The sequence below is a fragment of the Danio aesculapii genome, chromosome 10 (assembly GCF_903798145.1).
Source record: "Danio aesculapii chromosome 10, fDanAes4.1, whole genome shotgun sequence".
Lineage (NCBI taxonomy): Eukaryota > Metazoa > Chordata > Actinopteri > Cypriniformes > Danionidae > Danio > Danio aesculapii.
In genome coordinates, this window is record NC_079444.1 from 11,706,499 (window position 1) to 11,712,971 (window position 6,473).

The following is a 6,473-nucleotide window of genomic DNA, read 5'->3' on the forward strand; positions in this document are numbered from 1 at the left end:
GACTGAGTTTCTAATCCTCATAGACAAGAAAATAATAAGTAGTGACTGCAAGTTGAAGGAAAGTAGTGGAGTAAAAGTACAGATACTGCACTAAAAATGTACTCAAGGGAAAGTAAAAGTACATATTTTTAAAACTACTTAGTAAACTACTAATTATAGTAATTGGAGTATTTTACTTTACAGCACTTATAATATAAAAGTGTTTACAATCATTAATCTACAACCTCATTTGAAAATCAGGAATTCAAAATAGGACAAACATTAAGCAGAAATGAACTCTAACTAAAAGACATTCCTGTCGCTCAATAGCTATCTGCGCACATTTGCGCAAAACTGTTATATCGCATAAAACATTGCAAATAAAAGACCGTCTAATTTCCAATTTCCATTCAATCAGTCAAAGAGAACAAAAGCATAATTTCCTTAAAAAACTGGTGCCAAATATTAAAAAATAAAATGGGATCTGCTGCAGTAGGAGAAGCCACTGTTGGCCTTTTTTCTTATATTATAAATTATTTGCCACCGCAAAAGATGAAGGCAACAACCAATGAACAAGCAGTGGCTTTTGAAGGAGTCTGGAATTTGAAGAAAGAACAAAACATTTCAGATGTTGTGTAATGTGGTCGGTGTCCCCTGGTTGGTTTTTTTACAAATTTAAATGAATGAACAAAACAATTACGTTGTCCCGCCAAAAGCTCAAGAAATGTGCTGTTTCAGCTCATTTAAAATAAGCATTTAACAAACAAACTTAATTTTTGAGTCTAACTTTGATGCACAGTTTTCAAAATGTAACGCACATCTTGGTAGTTACATTAAGCATTTTTAATGGCATTATTCAAAATGCAGATGTATTCATAGGTAATAATAAATAACTAACATGACGGGTATCAAAACACTTGGGTATCAAAACTTGGACAATCATGAATCAGGCAAAAATCATCACTCATCAAAATTTAGTTAAAGAAAAAAAAAGAGAATCTTTGTCTTTCAATTGAAAAATTCAGTATTTATTATTTACTATTTTATTGTCCTATCATCTCGATATTCAAGTTTGTGCATTAATAATGACACACATCTGTTGTCAATTGCTGTAGAGTAAATGAGAAACGGATTGTTACACCGACAAAATGTCCTGCGTTAATAAAAATGAATGAGTGTGGACCAGTGCTGACATAGATTAGCAAAGGAAAGATTAATGCATGTCGGATTTTAAACCAATGAGGACAAGAGAGAGACAAAATGACACCTTTAACTTTCTGTCACCGTTAAAATGAGATTTTATCTCTGATTTATCTCAGCAGCATGGGACACGCTTTGGAAACTGTGGAGTATTCAACCGTCTGGCTCGTCCCGCACCGTTTGTGTTATGGAAATTAACGATACATCAAAACATGAAGGTTGCATTGAAGAGATAAAAACCCAATTACCCAAACTAAAATTAAACAGAAATCAAGACAGGCTTAATGTGATTAAGAAACACCAGGTTTATTTTTAGAAGTTTCTAGTTTATTGCAACATTATAAGCATTATTATTATTATTATTATTATTATTATTATTATTATTATTTTCCTTCTGCCCTTTTTACATTAAAGTGAAATATGACAGTAGCAACAGTTCTCTGTTAAATGTTTTATATTTTATTACTATAATGCTACCATTACTATTAATTACTACAATATATTCAGTCAAGCTCAATAAACTGGAAACATCTGATTTTTAGTTCATGAAAAAAAATTGATCTTTGATTTTCCCAAATATTACCAAATAGCATGATTCATAATTTTCTAAGTAAAATAATTAAACACCTATCATTCATTTTTTTTGTTTGTTTAATAGATTATATCATATTTATTTTGAAAAATATATAGTATAATTCTTTTTCTTTATACAGTTGAAGTCAGAATTATTAGCCCCCCTGATTTATTAGCCCCCCTGTTATTTTTTCCCCAATTTCTGTTTAAAAGCGAGATTTTTTAACACATTCATAAACACAATAGTTTTAATAACTCATTTCTTATAACTGATTTATTTTATCTTTGTCATGATGACAGTAAATAATATTTGACTAGATATTTATCAAGACACTTCTATACAGCTTAAAGTGACATTTAAAGGCTTAACTAGGTTAATTAGGTTAACTAGGCAGGTTAGGGTAATTAGGCAAGTCATTGTATAATGATGGTTTCTTCTGTAGACTATCATAAAGAAAATTAGATAGGCTAATAATTTTGACCTTAAATGGATTTAAAAAGATTAAAAACAGCTTTTATTCTAGCCAAAATAAAACAAAATGACTTTCTCCAGAAGAAAAAAATATTATCAGACATACTGTGAAAATTTCCTTGCTTTGTTAAACATAATTTGGGAAATATTTTTAAAAGAAAATAAAAATCAAATATATAAATATTTAATTGTATTTCATATTTGTTCTTCTGTTTTGAATGCAAGTAACATTTAGAGAATTGCTGTAGGGCTGCAGGATATTGGAATAATCTAAAATGGCCTATATGAACATGGACTTTTAATTTTCAGCCAGGCAGTCCTTCCATTACAAAATTGTCATGTTTAAGATCTGATTTCTTTAAAAATCAGAGATCTGCACTCACTGTTAGATATACAATATAAAATGGGTCTCAGATCAGACAAGGCAGCACTGCATTAAATTCCATTTCCCCCCGCCATGTCTTTAAAATATGAGTTTTTAACCCGAGTATTTTCAATAGAGTTTCTGCACTAGCCTGCTGCTACTGATGTCTTCAATCTCATTTTACGCTTGAATAACTAAACGAATGCTTAAGTATATTTAACTGAATGTATTGTAATCACATTACAACATCTATACTGTAAAAACAACCTTGTGCAACCTTCAACCATAAATTGAAAATAGCCACATTAAGCTTTCATCGGAAGTTAATCGTCGGCTTTAAAACTCCAGCTGCACATAGAGCCCACTGCAATATATTTTATTTTGCAATTTATATTGCATTATGAATCCAATTCACCAGATGACTTAATATCTCTGTTTGAAAAGAATGTATGATCTTTTGGGATGATTCTGCAGTGGGAGTGCATCTCCATAAAATCTAATAAACAATTTTTAAAATTTTTGGGATCCTCAGACATATTTTCATTGTTATCTGTGCTATTTGCAGAGCATTTCTGTATTTGCATGTGTTATGGGTACTTTCATGCACGTGTTTAGTCAGAGATTGGTGAATTAATGTTTACTTTTTGCATCTCTATAAAATCTACTAAACCATCTGGAATCTTTTAGGGGTCCCCCGACACATTTTCATTGTGGTCTGTGCTATTTGCAGTGCATTTCTGTATTTGCATGTGTTGTGAGTATTTTCATGCATAACAATCTTTAAATACAATCAAGAAAAAGACACAACTGAAATAAAGCGTTTTAGCGTTTTTCTGCTATTGAGTCTAACAGAATTCAAGAACAGTAACTGAACGATAAAATACAAATAATTCAATAAAATTAATTAATTAGCTATTGTAAAAAACAAATATGGTACAATTTCTTATACCTGAATGCTTTAATAGTCATCACACAATTACAGGCATTAAAATATGCATGTAAATGATAAATTATAATACACACTCCTGCAATAGCGACTATTGCGAATGATTTCATTGCGATATTAATGCTGAAATGATAAATTGTGCAGCCCTTTGCTGCCAATTTAACTGTGACTTGCCTTTTTCTCAATGCAGGCTAGTGCTTTTACAATAAATGCCACTATTATTTGCTTTGTTTAATAACTCTATAAAAGCCACAACTTTGTACAATAACTCTATAACTACACTTAGCTTCTGACATGTGTTTTCAGTCATGTAGTGTGTTTTCTGAAACATATTATGGACAATTTAATTGTGTTAAAAGTGAAATGTAATAATGTAAAGGTAGAGACAGAGAGAGGGAGCAGTCATGGGTAAGGCGCTGGGGGAGGGGAAGTGGAGGGAAAAATGTTCATTTTGTCTCCGTTACCCCCTTCTCTCTCTCTCTCTCTTTCTGTCTCTCTCCCTCTCCGACGCTCCCATGGGAAAATCCTGGACTGCACATGAAGGGTGGGGCTTCGGCTGTGTATGGGTCATGTGACCGAGCATCTGACCAATGAGAGCGGGCTGCTATGATTCAAACAGCAGCAGAGGCAGGTGAGCGTGGGAACAGGAGCTCTGTCACCACAGCAAACCTCAGCATTTGACACATTCGTTCACAAGCTCGGGCGGCCAACAACAAGATCACTGCCGTCTTGAGCAATGTGGAGAGATAGGGCTGTGGAAACTAATCGGGGGTTGGCATTCGGACATTTTTTGGAAGACAGGAAAATGTGCTTTAAATGTAGTGAATTATATGTGCATTCAAACTCGATTTTAATATTAAGACCGTTACATTTAAACCACTCTTGTGCTTTATTTAGCTGAATTATCTATTTTTATCTTATTTCAGGTGAAAATGTAATACTGTAATAATGTGAACATTTACAAAACAAAATGCAACCAAGCAGAAAAAGATTAATTAAAGTAAAAAAATATATAGATTAAATTATGACACAACATGAATGCATATGAAAAAATAAGTTAGTAGGAAATAATAAAATGTATATATAAATTTTAGTTCATAAAACTAATATACTATATATATATATGCAATTTATTTTCACAAATTATTTTATATTCTAAGTTTATAAATTTAAATTTATAAACTAGCTACAAAAAACATACAACTGATGTTTTATATAATAATATAATATAATATAATATAATACAATATAATAAAATACAATACAATACAATACAATACAATACAATACAATACAATATAATATAATATAATATAATATAATATATTATAATATAATATAATATAATATAATATAATATAATATAATACAATACAATACAATATAATATAATATAATATATAATATAATATAATATAATATAATATAATAATCAGGGCTTGATATTAACACCCTCCAAATATGGTTAAGCCTGGTTTATACTTCTGGGTCCATTATCGGCGTGACCCAGGTCGGCATGTGTTGGTGGGCGTTGCTGTGACAGTTATAGTTCAGCGTGCTGTTTGTGTTGCTCTGCAATAACACTTCTGAAACGCCTAGCTGGCAGTGAGGTTTTCTATTCGTCTCTGTCGAGTTTCTTCGCGGGTGGTTTAGTTTTTTCTGAACGCTACCTTAATGTACAAGTGGCTCAAACTCGTTAATTTTGAGGTGGGACCGGGGGATGTGCAACAACTTTAATCATTAGATAAACGCAAAAACAAAACTTTCCATCTGGAGCTCCTTCATGCGACTCAACACTTGTAAACAGTCGCTCCAACCAGGTGCGCCCGGCTCTCGGTCCCGCCCACACTCGTCAGCGCTACCAGCGAACCAATCACATAGCTTGCGCTACGCACCATTGCGACGTATAGTTAAATTTTTGAAAGGTGCGCATCAGCGATGTCCCAGTGAGGGCTATGCGACCACGCGAAGGCTGTGCCAGAGCATACTCGTGCGCTTGAAGCAGAAATATAAATCAGCCTTTAGACAGACCCTCCACTAGCCACTTTGGCTGGTTGAAAATCATTTTTAAAATTGCCAGCGCTGGCTCGTCACTAAAGATTAGATTTTTAGTTTAAAACCGTTTGTCAATATGCACGCAAATGTGATCTTAGAATTGAGAAGCAGCAAGACTGATAAGTGTTCGCATGAGCAAAAGAAAGCAGGTGAATACTGAATGAGAGGATGATCAGGTGCACGGTGAGACACAGGCGATCCTCGCTCACTGACGATAGTGTCACTTGCACAGCTGATGGTGATGCGAGTGATGCCTAAAAGCACCCCAGTCCCGTTTCCTTGCGCGAAACAACTGTGCCTGGAAATGAAACCAGTGCGATTGTTTCTCGTTAAAACAGACTGTAAAAAAAATTGGTGCTCATGCATAACAGTCCTGCTACTTTCAAATGCTCAAGATTTTTTGTAATTAGTAGCGGTTGCCGCTTTCGCTTTAAAAAACAGATTATTAATGAGTCTAGCGTTAAAAGTGTGCACACGATTATCCATTCATTATCACACACAGAATGTTTTTCACCGGCTTTCTTTTGCTTACAGTTATTTTTGTTTATGTGCTTTAATTATCATCCTTTACAATAACATTGCTTCAATAGGAGATTAACTCTTCATTTATCTATAGTTAACTGGTGATCTGGCACCTTTAGCCTGGCCGGACTGCTGTGTTTAGTTTTAGATACATGAGAATATTTCTTAAAATGTCAATTTAATGTTTTAAGAACATTTTTGTTGAATTAAAAGTTATATTATACTTGTTTTGACCCATTATTAAATATTTGGCAAGGAAATAATTAGTTTGGTGTGGCCAGAGAAAAAAAAAATTATCAAATAAAACTAATTGCAATGCAACACTATGACAGCACTACATATTTGCTTATGCTCATGGAGCA